Source organism: Lactuca virosa, chromosome 7 (assembly GCF_052849685.1).
Source record: "Lactuca virosa cultivar CGN04683 chromosome 7, Lactuca_virosa_CGN04683_v6, whole genome shotgun sequence".
NCBI classification, from domain to species: Eukaryota; Viridiplantae; Streptophyta; class Magnoliopsida; order Asterales; family Asteraceae; genus Lactuca; species Lactuca virosa.
In genome coordinates, this window is record NC_136432.1 from 11,305,189 (window position 1) to 11,321,638 (window position 16,450).

Here is a 16,450-nt window from a genome sequence, read left to right on the forward strand (position 1 = left end):
GAAGATCGGGAGTGAAGTCTCGATGATACTTGAGAGAGAATGGGGAGATTTCAGCCAAGGAAGGAAAAGAATGAGAAGAATGAAGTGCTCTCATATATATAGGAGGGGTTTACGGCCATGGTTGAGTTTACGGCCGTAAACTCCATGTTTACGGCCGTAAACTCCACATGTTGGAGTTTATGGCTTTGTTTGATGGTTTGAACTTCAGCAGCTATATCCTAACACTCCTTCCTTGAATGAACTAGGCTTAAAACACCCAAACAGACTCTAAACAGTGCTGAATGATAGCAGGAGTGAGTCTGACTTAAGGTTGATTGTACTGGCGTTACAAGGCAAAAAATTTCGGGTTGTCACAGAATTCTGGACGCAACCACCACTTGGTGGTGCATGATGACGGCAGCAGCAGTCCTAGCGGCCACAACGGTGGCTAACGGTGGCGGCAACGAAACAGTGGACGAAAAGGTGGCGGTGCAACGACAAACTGTTGGAGGAGAAGGGATGAGGTGAAAGATTGCGGCAGCAGCGACAAAATAAAGAGGAAGATAATGACGGAGGAGGGTGGCAGCTGCTTATCATCTTCAACGGCCTGAACAACAGGGGTGGCGGCTCCGTTCGTCTACTTCTGACGCAACTTCCACACGATGCACACACCGTAGACTGAGAACGATACGACAGTTTGCGGTGGAAGCTATGGAGGGGACAGTGGAGGAGAGACAAGGGTGGAGAGGTGGCGTCGGAAGTTGAAGGAGTGAGATGGCGGCTGAGACATGTTCTTAGGGTTAGGGTTTGGACGGAAGTTAAATACCCGATGCCCTAAAAAACTTATTTCCATAATGGCAGAAATGGTCCCTCCCCAGAAACATCTTTTCAAACTAAGTCCTTAATTTACCCTTTCTACCCTGGCTTCGGAAATTCCTTTCAAATCCCATCCTTAATTTACCAAACAGCCCCTAGTCTCCAAAATCTCTTCAAATGAAGTCCTAGAAGTTACGAAGTAGTCCCTGGCTTCATAAATATTTACGAAACCAATCCGAAACTTACACTTTTAACCTCGACTTCTAAAATTGTGACAGTTAGCTCCTCGAGACCAACACCTTGCTATATAATTATTGATTTTAGGGCTACTATTCATCCATTAATTTGTTTATTTATTTATTAAATAAATTGGGTGTTACAACTCTCCCCCACTTAAATTAGATTTCGTCCTCGAAATCATTCCTTACACGCCAAACCAGGCCACAATCCTGGGCACCCCCTAGCCTTCCCAAGGTAACTGTGACCAACCTTCGCAAGGTCCTCAAATCCGCAGATGAACGAATTCCTTGCAACAAGATCACATCTATTCCGTCTGAAATCTGCAGTCTCGAGGTGGTCTAACTCCCCGACAGACAGCTCATACAGAATCATTATTGTTGAACCTAGTCCACTTATCCCTCAACTGCCTACTCAACTTCTGATAACTCGAGGTTCCAACTATAAACAGGATCACAAACCCAATTATCCATGCAGGTTACTTAGCATAACCCAAGCAATCTGTTATTTCGTCCATACTTGCAACCTAAAACGCAAATACTAACACTGCCCAAACACTGAAACTACCTGAAACAACATGCTGCTACATAGCTGCTTTCCAAAATCTATCGAGACCTTCCTGGTCTCAATTCATTCGACTGTCATCTGAAATATCGGGTTCCGACCAGGCTGTGGAGCCAAAGGACTCCCACTTAGTCGCCTCACACGACTTCCGAACGAAATCCTTCTCTGGAACTAGTTGCCACTAGTTATCATGCCACCGAGGCTCTAATAACCTTCTGATCTAACTGATCGGGTCCATGCGTCAAATCCTGACGTCACCAATTCCAAGGGTAAAAGTGATTGCTACATGACTAAAAGGTAGCCTTATATCACCAACGAACTTAAGCATTCCATTGCTTCATTGATCTCCTAACTGTAGTGGCGTTCCTACAGTCTTATCACTGGCTCAACCAGGTCTAATCCCTCTGGGTAATTCCGAAATCCAATCTATGGATTTCCATATCCTCTCTGCTGCACCCGAACTGGTGGGTACTATTGTTCCTTTCGTGATCTAATAACGCTCTCATGCTATCTACCAACCTAGTGAATGTTATGGCTACACCTGCATTCTTACAACATTCTAACACTATCTGCCAACCTCGTGAATGCTACGGCTACACCCGCAGACTTACAACACTCTAGCACTACTTGTCAACCTTGTGAATGCTACGACTACACCTGCAGACTTACAACACGTCCCATACTACCTGACCACTAGTGAATGCTACGGCTACCCCCGCAGTCTTACAACACTTTCCATACTATCCGATCGCTAGTGAATGCTACGGCTACCCCCGCAGTCTTACAACACTTTCCATACTATCTGAGCGCTAGTGAATGCTACGGCTACCCCCGCAGTCTTCCAACACTTTTTGTACTGGTCGAACACACACTCGATCTAACACTCAACTGAACTTGAGTCCTAACTGGAGATCTAACATGGTTCCCTAAACCTGTTATCCGATGTCAAGGAAAAGCGTGAACCAAATGTCGGAACGTATTTCGAACTCCCAACTCACTTAATCCTCAATCAAGACGGCCACACGACCGCCTTCCTCTCTGACAGGGATGCGAAACTCATCCTAGTCTCTCACCTATTTCTGCTCCTGAATACCTGATCGATTCTCCCCCACTTAGATTCGAATAATTCTTCGCGGGACGTGAGAATTGAAGGATTCCCAATCCTTCTCGCCTTCTAATATCCCACTGATGACAACCTGTGCTTACCAATGCTAGCGATCAATCACCGGTTAAACCCTGAGATCGCCCTTTCTCAGAAATCTTGATGAGTACTCTTGAATTCTAGTCCAGTCTGACACCTCAATCCACCTCCCATGCTGACAACTGGAGGCCTTAATCTTCATCCTGGCTGACGAATCCTCGTTCCCACTTCCAATCCTGCAGCACCACTGAAATCTAACCGAACACAACCCATGCGAGAAATGCAATTCTCTTGAACATCCAATGACCGAACACCCATGCATTGAACACCCGCAACTGACACCACCATCTTCATACTACCAGTCCTTACCTAGCAACGGTAGTTCCTTGAACTCCAAAGTTCTTCCATAGGCAATTGCCAACCATACTCCAAAGTTCTACCATAGGCAATTGCCAACCATACCCGAACAAATGATAGAACCATTGAACTATGACTTCACTGGAGAGTTATAGCTCTAACCCTGACCTAATATTCTCTAAATAATACTCCTGCACATATCCCGACACCCACCTAGAAGTAGCAGAAAATAACACATCCGCAATCGTCTGACGGATTCCTGATCACCTCCTCCTGAGATACCTCGACCATTCTGAGGACATGATGCAAAACTCCCTTCCGATCTCGATGACAGGAACTAACAATAGGACCCTCCTTCCTGAAGGACTCTAAGGATTCACAGGCTTTGGGCTTCAGATGAGCCCCTAACTGCCCCGCGACAAATCTGTACTATGAACCGAGAGAACATTGAACACCCCAAACCAAAAAAAAAGGAAACGATCTTACACTAACCACTAGTAATTCACGGTATGCAATTGGCATATGACGATATTTGATGATCTAACCCAACAGGAGAAATGAGATAAACCGGGGATACACTTACTCATCCTGCTACAGTATCCCAAACCACAACACAATTCCCACAACAATGTGCAGATAAAACTGAAAGAAGGTAAGGTTACATTCCTGCAACATTGCCTGCTGGAGTTCTGACTTCTCTTGTTTGAAACTGCAGGGCCTGACTCCTTCTGTTGACATTACCAAACCCGCTACACTTGTAGCAGCCTAAACCCCTGGAATGTTAAACTCCCTTGTGTACTTTCCCATACGTGATGAACTGACTCTGGCCCTGGTGGCCTTTCACCCGATGATCTGAAGTCTTGGGTCTCTCCCCAGACCCTCTACTATATCCACCTGGCACGACCCTCTCTTCTTAGAGTGCTCTAAATCGATCTCGCGTCCTTGGACGTCGAAGTTATATCCTCTAGGGTCTGACACCCTGTCATACTCACTGGCTCACTTGCCAATGGCTGAGCTGCAACAGTTAGAACATCCTCTGTCCCCAAACCGGGTCACAAACTCCTCCCCGAAGCTTCTCAGATTCTCCAAGACTCTCATCGATTCGAGTATGGATCATGTGCTTTTAGTAGTACGGGTCCAATACTACCTTCCACACCTATCCATACTTTCCTCCGCAATCCTCCCGGATCCTCCAAGTCACTTCCTCAATCTGATACACCCAAGTCTCACTAAACCTCACTACTAACCAACTGAAACATATCCTAGGCTGTCCTAGGTTCTCAAACCCACCTAGTCCTCAGCTGCTGAAAGATTCCCAGTAATGTCAACTAGCTACTGATGGGTTTAAGCCAAAAGAACATCCTATGTGCTCATGCAAACCCTAATGTTTGGATCTAGGTTTCTCTTTTGTACATGCAATTCATCCAAGACTTATAAACCCTAGATCTAGCATACATATTTCGAAATTAATATAAGAAATCAGATCTAGATGATTACCTCTTCTACAATGGCTTGAATCTTCTTGTCTTGGAGATTAGAGTCACAAATGTCACTCCTCTAATGGCTTACAAACACCACAAGCAAGAGGATGCTAATTGAGAGAGAGGGAATGGGCACAATTTCGGCTATGAAGACTCTTAGGGTTTCCAGTACCGAAATCTGATGCCCTAGGGTCTTATTTATACTTGTGCTGCTAAGGTTTTTGTCAAAACCCTAATGGATAGCTTAGGCCTTAAGCAGTCCAAGGAAGCTTCTGGAATAGGGCCTCTATGGCCGAAATTAGGATGGACACATCCCTAATTTCTTCCAAGCCTAGTCCATAAGCCTTCTCAGCCCAATGCTCAACTATCACACATTTGACAGTTTAAGTCCCCGTTATTTAATTAATGTCTTTTAGTCACATAATTAATTCTTAATTAATTCTTGTCTAATATTAATTAAACTATATGATTTCTCCTTTAATATATTACTCATATAATATATTAATAAACCATAATAACCTCTCACTTGATAAATCATCCTATCATGTTGCTTTGGTGAAGGCAACCCAAAATGACCATGCTCAACCGGGTCAAGTACTTACCAAATATAGTTACGGGATTAGACACTAATCCAACAGTCTCCCACTTGCATAAGTCTAGTAACTATAAATGCAAGCACAATCCGATTAGCAATCGTAGCTCTCAAAGACGCTGTCGAACTCTGATCATATCAGTAACCTATCTTTCAGATAAGGGATCGTATAGTCCTCCGTTCTAGATATCTTGTGGACAATTACATGGAACATAGTCATACTTATTGTCCAACAGTTGTTTCTCGATCTCTGATTCGTCTGACATAGAACTTAATTGAACACATCAATTCAGTCCTGACCGGGCCCGACACATAAGTCAAACAAAATCATCGAGGGGCCTAGATATCGCTTTTACCCTCTTAGGATAAAAGGAAGAGATAAATTTCGACTTATATGCATTTACCATTCACTCATCAAATCATACACAACAATGCGTTTTATAACATCAAGTTACAGATGCGTTTACGCATTATCAATGCACAACCAACTTGCAAACAACAAACCTGTCACACCCCAAACCGGAACGGCGGAAACGTTCGGGGGCGGAGGACGTCATGTGTAGTATCACAACAATTGTATCATAGCAAGCATAGTAAACACAACCAAACATTGAATACATATATGAAAAAGGTTTACATCAGTTTGAAATCTTATTTTAGGTATATCAAAAGTATGTAAAATAATAACATAAGACTCTTATTGCTCCAGCTTCTCAAAATCCAGCAGGTACCTGTCTACTGATTTCCTGAGAATACAAGCAGTTTTGAAAGAATATCAGCATAAAGCTGGTGAGTTCATAAGCATTTAGTTTTTGTGGAAAATGTTTCTTTGATCCTTTTTGAAAAGTGTTCCTCAAGAAAATCCTATATTTTCTTATGAAAAGTAGTGTTGTAAGAGTGTCTAATAGTAGAAGATAAATCATCAGTTTTAGAAATGCCAGTGTTATCATGGGAAAATCTCATATTTTCCCTAAAAACAAGTTATCCGTCCTAGAGGTAGAGATGTAAGTTTAGAAATCCCTGATTACTATCAGTGTATACATGAAGGTAGTTTTATTACTAAAAATAAAACAAATGAAAGGTAGAGTCCGTAAACCAAAGTTAGTTTATACTTATTTGCGAGTCGTATAACCATACTTGATATGACCTAGAGACCTTTATAACGTTCTTCAGGCGTTAAGCTAAATGACATTTGTTCACCCCACGCGTGCCCGCCTAACTGTAGCTAGCAGTTCAGGTGTGGGATTGTCAGTCCCGAATAGATCTATTCACAAATCTCACGCTCTCCCTCCAGGAGACTCTGGTTATACTATGATAGGATTTAGTTCCGTACACTAAAGGGTACAATATTGAAGTAGAGCCTCATAATTCTGTATAATCTAGTTTACTAGCGAGAAAACAGTATAAAACAGTAATTATTCTTGAATAAATGTACTTTATACTTCTGAGAAAACATATAACATAAACTAAATCGGCCATAGTTTATATATATTCATCCATGAAATCTGATTTGGTAGAAACTGCCTAGAGGGTTATCCCAAACTATACCCATTATAGTTTACTAGTGTTGTTATGGAAAATGTTTTGTAAAACCTTTCTGAAAGCTATGAAGTGAGATTTCCAAAATAACAATTTCCCTTATGCTCAACATATTACAAAAGGGATAAAATATCCGAGTAAGTTATTAAACATGGAAATCATTGAGTTGCATTAATAAGTTTAAAACTTAATAAAATACTTTGAGTTTGGCTTGTATTCCCCCCCCCCCTGAAAACATTAAAAACACGGAAAATGTAGGGGTATGAACTCACCTAAATTGAGTGGTTCTGACGCGTGGTTGGAAGAGGAGTGCAGAGTGTCAGGTGTAACCTTGGGCACACAACGATCCTAATAGACACATATAGACATGTATGTGTATGAATTTAGTGTATAGACGACTAAATAAGAAGGGTAACACCCTTATTGGCTAGGAAACTCTAAGATTTATGGAATACAATCACATATGATTGCATAACTAGGGTATACAACCACCCTATAGAGTTTACGGTCAAAGAGGTATGACCATTGGAGTTCACGGTCCAAGTGTTCACGGTCTTGGAGTTCACGGTCCAAGTGTTCACGGTCTTAGAGTTCACGGTCCAAGTGTTCACGGTCTTAGTGTTTACGGTTTTAGTGTTTACGGTCCAATGACCTTACGGTCATGGAGTTCACGGTCTAATGACCTTACGGTCATAAGGTTTATGGTCCATGGGTTTACGGTTCCATGGGTTTACGGCCCATGAATATACGGTCATTGAAGGGTGTACGGTCTAAGGAGATACACTAGACCGTAAACTCATCAATCTTGCACAAATGATGGTTTTCAAGGGTTTCATTCAAAGGCATCAGATTCTAGGGACCATGCTTAGCCTTAGGAAGGGTAAAGGCTATAAGAACACCCTTTATAAGGGTTTACGGTCTATAAAGATTCATAGGACCGTAAACTCTTTTGTTCAAGCAAAGAGTGATGATCTTAAGTCCAAAATGAAGGATTTTAACTCGTTTCATGAAGGGGAAGATGATACTTACGGTTTTTTGAAGGCAAAGAAGGTGTTTTCGGTCCAAAACACAACCGTGTTCTTGAAGATCTTGGAGGAACCCGATGAAGGTCGAGAGAGAGTAGAGAGAGAAAGCCTTTGAAGTGTTTAAAGTGAAAAGAATGGCTGAAATGATCAACCACTATATATATAGGGAGGAGTTTACGGTTACTCTGACCGTAAACTCAAGGTCTGGACCGTAAACTCCTTTTTGAGGAGGTTTACGGTTGCTAGGTAGTTTAGAACTTAAACTGACACTTCCAAATACTAATTCCTTTGATTCACTAGAGTTAGGATACTTAAAACAGGTTCCAAACAGTGATAACTGGGAGCAAAATGAGTCTAACACTGATAATTTGAATGTTTACACAAGTTAGAAATTTCGGGTTGTCACATCATCCCCCTATTAGAGGGAATTTCATCCCGAAACTCGAACATAGAATACAAATCATGACTTAGGAAAGAGATGCGAATACTTTTGTTTCATCTGATCTTCGTGCTCCCAAGTGAATTCAGGTCCCCGCTTGGCGTTCCAGCAAACCTTCACTATCGGGATGCGACTTTGTTTCGTTCGTTTGATCTCTCTATCCATGATTTCGACCGGTTCTTCCACAAATTTTAGGTTCTCGTTGATCTCAATCTCATCGAGAGGGACCACAAGGGTTTCGTCGGATAAGCATTTCTTAAGATTCGAAACGTGGAAGACAGGATAAATGTTGTTAAGTTCTCGGGGTAGACGAAGTTTGTAGGCTACGGGACCGATCCTAGCGAGGATCTCGAAGGGTCCTATGTATCTTGGATTTAGCTTTCCATGCTTTCCAAAGCGTATGATGCCCCTCCAGGGTGAGACCTTTAGCAGGACACGGTCTCTAACCTGGAACTCCAAGGGTTTTCGTCGTTTATCGGCGTAGCTCTTTTGACTATCTTCAAAAAGTAACTGGCTCCCTGAAGTTGATCGAAGAGGTCGTCGATTCTGGGTAGGGGATAACGGTTCTTGATGGTAAGCTTGTTCAGCTCTCGGTAGTCGATGCACATCCGAAAGGATCCATCTTTCTTCTTTACAAATAAAATCGGGGGTCCCCAAGGTGAGGAACTCGGTCTTATGAATCCTTTGTTGATCAGCTCATTGAGCTGGCTGGATAATTCTTGCATTTCTGCAGGCGCTAAACGATAGGGAGATTTAGCTACATGAGTAGCTCCAGGAAAGTTACAGACTTCGGGGATGCTCTCGAGGTCTTTAACTTTTTGCGTCACGTCGACAACATGAGCTAGGAATGCATGGCACTCCTTCCGCAGATACTTCTGGGCCTTGATGCATGAAATGATACGAAGGCTCGAACTGAGTTTATCACCGAAAATAGTGAGGGCTTCGCCAGAGGGAAGATTGAGACGGATAGCCTTCTCGTAGCAAAGGATATCAACATGATTGGGGCTTAACCAATCCATGCCGATAATGACATCGAAACTCTTAATGGATACAGACATAAGGTTGATGGAAAAGGAATGACCGTCTAGAGTAAGAGTACAGCCTATGAATATATCGTTAGTGCTCTCCTTCTTTCCGTTAGCCATCTCGACGGTAAATGTTTCGGTTAGAGGTTGGGATTTTCACTTGATTAGATGTTTGAATGCATGACTAACAAAACTTCTCTCCGCACCAGAATAAAAAAAATGCATGCATAAGAGTTGTTAAGGAGGAACGTACCCGTAACAACGGTAGGATCAGCGACCGCTTCCTCCTGGCCCATCGCCAACACTCTTCCTGTATTACCGCCCGTTGTCGCCTTGGGGAAGTTTCTTTTGAAATGCCCAACTTCCCCACATCCATAGCAGGCCTGGCTGGCACCCGCATCCAGGAGTCGGATTAGTTGGTTGGGCTGGTGCTTTGCAGTATCGGGTCGTGTGTCCCTTCCTTCCACAGTTGTTGCAATTCAAATCATGGAAAGGTCCGTGATGATGAAAGGTACACTTGTTGCATAGAGGTAGTTTCCCTGAATAACCACCGGTAGGAGCTTGGATGGTTGGAACAGCAGTGGGAGCAGCAGTAGGAGTAGTAGCAGTGTGGACTGCCACTGTTTGTTTCTTCTTGGAGGGTTCCTGAGGAGACTGGCCCTTGCGTTTGTTCCAAAATTTCTTCTTCTTCTCGCTACTCTCCTTCTGTGGCTCGCGACCGCTGATGCCTCATCCAGATCGATCCCATGGTCAATCAGAGTCTGTGCCAGATCCTTGGCGCTCTCAAACGTGGCCGGTCTAGCAGCCAAGACATTTCCTTTGGTTGGTTGTGTCAGTCCCCAGATGTACCTCTCGATTTTCTTGCTTTCCGGGGCGACCATTCCCGGACAGAGGAGAGCCAGATCACAGAATCTAGCGGTGTAGGCAGCGATGTCGGAACCCATCATCTTCAAGTTTCATAGTTCGTGTTCCAACTTCTGCACTTCGCCCCTCGGGCAGTATTCCACAAGCATGAGCTCCTTCAGTCTTTCCCAACCCATGACATTAGCCACTGGCAGGGTTAGGGTTTTGACTCGACCATTCCACCAGGTCAAGGCTCTGTCGGTGAAGGTACAGGCGGCGATCTTCATCTTGTTGGCTTCGGAACTGGCGCAAATTTCGAAGATGGATTCAATCTTCTCGAACCATCGAGTTAGAGCGATAACACCTCCATTTCCGTCGAAGGGCTTGGGTTTTGCGGTCATGAAGTCCTTGTAGGAACACTCCTTTTGATGTCCCTAACTTTCGTCTTGCCGCTGGGGGTCGGTTTCACCTCCATCCCCACCAGCGTTCACTTGTGCCATCGCTGCGGTTACGGCGGCAGTAAGTGCTGCCTGGAACATGACGGGGTCGAACTGAGGGGGTGGTGGTGGTGGAGTGTCGTCGTTTATTCTGATGGGTCTTGGTCGGGGAGGCATCTTGTTCTAGAAACAACCAAGAAGAAGAGGATGGTAAGTCCTCAAGATATATGAAACAAGATATATCTCATCCTGATAATAAAAGAAAATGTTCTACCATGTGATAAGCACATAAATGTTACTAATGCGAGAAAGTTGTCGCTTAAGAAAGAAGAGGTAGCAACATTTGGAATGAATCTATATACGGAATTTGGCTCTAGCTAAAATACTCCTACAGTATTTTATGTTGAATGTTTTTGGTAAGTTTTAGGCCTGCTGTAACACCACACTCACTACCAAGCACATGTTGGTCATGTCTTGACTGAATATAGTTGATCAGGCTATATTCACCCTAGACATGATTACATAACTGCCCAGGTTTAACCGTAGTGTCCCAACATCCAAATACTTTTGTTTCGTTCTATCTATGACTCTGGTTCTGTTATGTATGATGGGTTTTCAGCATTCTAACACTCCTATGGTGTACATGCAACCCTAGAAACCTTGGATCTATGTTTGACTAAGATACATGCAAATAATTATTTTTCCAAGGTTCTTATCCTAACTAGCATGGCATGGGGTACTTGAATCAAATAAAACTAGTAGAATTACTTACCTTGTAGTAGTAGTTGATTGCTTGGAGTTTGAGAGCCTAGCACCAATAATGTGGATGCCTCAAATGGAAGTCACAAATCACCACAAACTTGGAAACTTGAGAGAATAGTCACAAACTTCTTGAAATCGGCCCTCTTAGTTTACACACATCAACTAGTGCAATTTCAAGAACCAAAGCCTCCTTTATATAGTGTGGTGGATTAGGGTTACATCCATGTAAACCCTAATACCCATGTCTTTTCATTTCCATGAGATCCATGGGTTAAATCTCAATGGAGTATCCATGGACTTTCCAGGCAAGCCTAGCCCATTCCAAATAAGCATTAGCCCACACTATATAAATACAAGAGCCCATATTTAATTAGTCATACTTTTGATCTCTAAATTAATTATAGATCAACACTAATTAAATAATATGATTTTATATTAATATATTAGAACTTATAATATATTAATAAATCATAACTTATACTATTCTCAAAAGATTATCCGTAAATTGTTCGGGTGAAGTGCAACCCAAATGGACCATGCCGGGTCGGGTCAAGTACATACCAAATATAGTTATGGACTTAGACACTATATCCAACAGTCTCCCACTTGGATAAGTCTAATAACTATAGTTGCAAGTATGACTTCAGGAACCGATCAGCAATCGTAGCTCTTTAAACTCTGTTGAACTATGAAGCGCCATTTTAGATAAGTGATCATATAATCCTCTGTTCTAGATATCAGTCGAACAAATACATGGAACATGGTCTTGCTTATTGTCCAGCATTTGTTTCCCGATTTCTGATTTGTTTGACATAGAACTTAACTGAACACATCAATTTAGTTCTGACCGGGCCCGGTACATAGATCAAAACAAAATCATCGAGGGGCCCAGATATCGCTTCTAATCCTAGAAGGAACAGATAAACTTTGACTCATATGTTTTCTCTACTACTTGTTGAATTACACACAAAAGCACAGTTTATAACATCGAGTTACCAATGCGTTTTCGTGCAATCAATGCATAACCAACTCATAGGCAACAAATCATATCTCTAGGTTTGAAGACTTATATGATATTACCGTCTCACGATCACTCGAGATAAATTCCATGAAGTGATACAAGTGAGCGTGGGTTGAATCCAATACTCAGAACTTATGAGCACTCATGAGTGTTGTAGCCCCGCTTTGTCTAACATCTTAGACCTCTACAAGCCAACCCATGACAGTCTTGATTCATATCTACTTCCAACATATGACCGACTGTGGAGAGTTTGAATAATATGATATAAACCATAACATAATTATTTTGGAAGTCAAAACATGCAAAAAGAAATAATAGTAAACGATTGACAAGAGATAGCAAAACTTTACTCATAAATAACAGCTTTTATTTATCATCAAATGTCAATTACATTTGACAAATTCGAGGATTATCTAACTACTAAAACTAATATCATCCTTCAGCCCTATGCTCCGAGCATGCTGGAGATGCTTAGCCCGAGTCAGTCCCTTCGTGAGGGGATCTGCTGGGTTCTCATCCGATGATACCCTCTTTTCCACGAGGATTCCTTCTTCTATTTGATGTCTGATGAAGTGATATTTTCTGTCAATGTGTCTGGATCTCCCATGATCTCTTGGTTCCTTGGCTAAGGCAACCGCACTATTGCTGTCATAGAAAATCTCCATTGGCTCCTTTATAGCTGGTACAACTCCAAGGTCTCCGATGAAGTTCTTTAGCCATATAGCCTCCTTTGCTGCCTCGCTTGCTGCTATATACTCTGATTCACAAGTGGAATCAGCCACTGTCTCCTGCTTGGAACTTTTCCAAGTAATTGCCCCTCCGTTTAGAGTAAAGACCCAGCCCGACTGAGAGCGGAAATTATCCCTGTCAGTCTGAAAGCTAGCATCACTGTACCATACAACTCTCAAGTCCTCACTGCCACCGAGGGTAAGGACCCAGTCCTTAGTCCTCCGTAGGTACTTGAGGATATTCTTTACCGCAGTCCAGTGTGCCTTGCCAGGGTTCCCCTGATACCTGCTAACCATGCTCAAAGCAAAGGCTACATCAGGTCGAGTACACGTCATAGCATACATGATCGATCCTACAGCTGAAGCATAAGGTATTCGACTCATTTATGCTATCTCAGCCTCAGTACTAGGGCTTTGTGTCTTACTCAATCTGGCGTTACTCTGGATGGGTAACTCTCCTTTCTTGGAGTTATGCATGTTGAACCTTTTCAACACTTTGTCCACATAGGTGCTTTGACTAAGTCCAATTAGTCTTTTACTCCTGTTTCTCAAAATCCTTATCCCTAGGATATAGGCAGCTTCTCCAAGGTCCTTCATAGCGAAACACTTCCCAAGCCAGGACTTTACTTCCTGCAGGGTTGGGATGACATTTCCTATGAGTAGTATGTCATCCACATACAGTACCAAAAAGCTGACTATACTCCCACTAGCCTTGATATAGACACAAGATTCATCTTCACTCCTTGAAAAGCCAAATTCTTTGATTTTCTCATCAAAGCAAAGATTCCATCTGCGAGGTGCCTGTTTTAATCCATAAATGGATTTCTCGAGCTTACACATTCTACTGGGGTACTCTGTATTGACACATTCTCGAGCCTCAGGGCCTGCCATGGCTTCCGTGTAGCTGTTAGGCTCATCCAGATTTACCAGTGTGTTATCACTGATAAGTGTCTCACCTTCTGCAGTAATATGAAAACCATAATAATGCTTAGGTGCATTCCTAACTCTGGTGGAACGCCTCAGAGGTATAGATTCTTCAGTCAACTCAACAGGAGTTTCCTCCTCAGGTTGAGGGCTAGGGTTTGAGGTTCCTTCACCACTTGACTCTTGAATTTCCTCAAGGTCAATTTGCCTCCCACTTTCTCCTTGGCTCATGAATTCTCTCTCTCGAAAGAATCCTCTTCTTGCTACAAAGACCACATTATCACTGGGTCTGTAGAAGATGTAACCAAAGGATTTCTGTGGGTAGCCGATGAAAATACACCTTTCGCTTCGGGGTTCGAGCTTATCGTGAGTCTCGCGTCTCACGAAAGCCTCGCAACCCCAAATCTTGATGTGGTCTAGATTGGGAACTTTTCCAATCCACACCTCGTGAGGTGTTTTGGCAACCTTCTTTGTAGGGACTAGATTAAGGATATGGGCGGCAGTCTCTAAGGCATACCCCCAAAATGAGATTGGTAGCGAAGCTCGACTCATCATGGAACGAACCATGTCCAACAAGGTCCGATTGCGCCTCTCAGCTACACCATTCAACTGTGGTGTCCTAGGAGGTGTCAATTGTGAGACAATCCCACATTCCTTAAGATAGTCAAGGAACTCAGTACTAAGATACTCACCACCACGATCGGATCGAAGCATCTTAATGTTCCTGCCCAACTGATTCTCCACTTCTTGCTTAAACTTTTTGAATTTCTCAAAGGTTTCTGACTTATGCTTGATTAGGTAGACATATCCATATCTACTAAAATCATCAGTAAAAGTCACATAGAACCGATTAGCATCTCTTGTGGCGGTTCTGAAGGGTCCACACACATCCGTGTGTATGAGGTCCAACAAACCTTCACCCCTAGCACAAGTGCCAGTAAAAGGTGACTTTGTCATTTTACCAAGCAAACAAGATTCACAACTATCATCTGACTTTAGGTCAAATGACTCCAAGACTCCATCCTTTTGGAGTTGGCCTATACGTTTCTTGCTTACATGTCCAAGACGACAATGCCATAAGGATGCTTTATCTAAGCTAGTGGAAGAGTTAATACACAATACATTATTTCCTAGATTATCTACAACAGATACAGTTTCATACACGCCATCACAAGGTAATGCTTTAAAATAAAGAACATTATTAAAGAAAGCATCAATACTACCATTATTATTATCAAAATAAAAGGTAAAACCTTGTTTGTACAATGCATGAAAGGAAATAACATTTCTTGCCATTTCTGGCGAATAATAACATTTATTCAAATCTAATGTAAACCCACTATTTAGCACTAAGGAATAAACTCCTATCTTGGTGACAGGTGAAGTTTTCCTGTTTCCCATGATCAAGTTTATCTTTCCCTGCTCCACATTCTCACTTCTTTTTGGTCCCTGCAAATCACAACATATGTGAATACCACAACCTGTATCAAGGACCCAAGACTTAGAATGAGGTGAGTTATTAGACAATATAGTGTATATACCTGCATGGTTGGGTTTTACTTTCCCATCCTTCAAATCTTGCTGGTACTTTGGGCAGTTTCGCTTCCAGTGCGACTTTTCATGGCAATAGAAGCATTCAGCCTCATTAGGGTTAGCAGAAGGAGTGACAAAACCTTTCTTGGTTTTGCTTGAAGAGGAGCCTTCAAGGGTCTTACCCTTGGTACCCTTAGAAGGGTTCTTTCTCTTCTTCCCTTTGCCATGCCTGATTGCCAAGACATTGGCCGCAGTTGGAGTAGGAGTAGGAGTAGTAACAACCGACTTACCCTTTAGACCACTTTCGGCGGTCTTCAAGAGTCCTTGAAGTTTGCTGAGGGTGACTTCTTCCTTGTTCATGTGATATGTCATGCGGAATTGATCATAACACGATGGCAAGGAGTGCAAAATGATGTCTATTGCTAACTCCTCAGGGAAGTTCACATTCAGCATCAGTAAACGGTCCACATACCTTTGCATTTTCTGTATGTGGCCCGTGATGGGTTCACCATCCTTCATTCGGGTTGTTATCATGGAGGAGATTATTTCATATCGCTCTTGACGAGCACTTTGATGGTAGCGGTCCATCAAGTCCTGGTGCATCTCACAAGGATAATAGTCCTCATAGGACTTTTGGAGCTCGGCTGTCATGTGGCCATCATGATGCATGCCACTTTTGTAGCATCTCTTTCATGTACCTCATATTCAGGAAGTTCTTCAGGGGTAGCAGTTGGCTCGGGTACCTTCAGATCCTTGTTGAGAACATATTCTTTGTTCTCATACCGAGTGACCATCCTGATGTTTCTGATCCAATCTGTAAAGTTGGACCCATCAAAGATGACTCTCCTACAAAGATTCATGAGAGAGAAGGAGCTAGTAGGGTTTGAGCCAGAAGCATTGTTATTGGAAGACATCTGAAAAGAAGAGGGAATAGATTAGATTAGATATAGAGATAATCCTTAACAAAACACCCAAATGTAATATTAAGGCTAGGACCCAACACAATA